Source organism: Numida meleagris, chromosome 11, assembly GCF_002078875.1.
Source record: "Numida meleagris isolate 19003 breed g44 Domestic line chromosome 11, NumMel1.0, whole genome shotgun sequence".
NCBI classification, from domain to species: Eukaryota; Metazoa; Chordata; class Aves; order Galliformes; family Numididae; genus Numida; species Numida meleagris.
Genome location: NC_034419.1, coordinates 2,908,031 through 2,908,578, shown reverse-complemented (window position 1 = coordinate 2,908,578; position 548 = coordinate 2,908,031).

Sequence of the window (548 nt, the reverse complement as noted above, 5' to 3'; positions counted from 1 at the left end):
GCAGCCCGTGCGCTCGCCATGGGGCTCCGCTGCCTCATTTGCATATCCCCGCCCCTCCCACCGCCCCTCCCGCCCGCCGGGCCGCGGGTTCGAGCCCCGCCCCGCTCACCTCGGCTCCTGCCTTTTGTTGAGCCGCGCCGCGAGGGGACGAAGCCGGGGGGGCGGTGGGAGGAGGTCGGCGGGTCCCGAAGGCACGGCCCGACCCCGGGGGTACGGAGCCGAGCGGGCGGTGGGACGCCTTTGTGTGGCGGTGTCGGGGTGCCCGGGCGCAGCGGGAGAGGCGCCGGGGCGGCGGCAGCGGCGGGTGGGGGCGGCTCCGGCGCGGGGAGAAACCGCCCGCGACAAAGAGCCCCCCCCCACCCCCCACCCCGAGCAGCGCTCCCGCAGCCCCGTGCCACGCCGCTCCCCGCACGCCCTGCCCTCGGCTCTCCCCCGTGTGCGTGCAGCGCTGCGTGCCCCGGCGCTTCGCATCGGCAGTGCAAATAATGCCCGAAACCCGACCCGGGGAGCTCCCGGCGCTGCAGGAATGTCGGTAAAGAGGCGGTGGT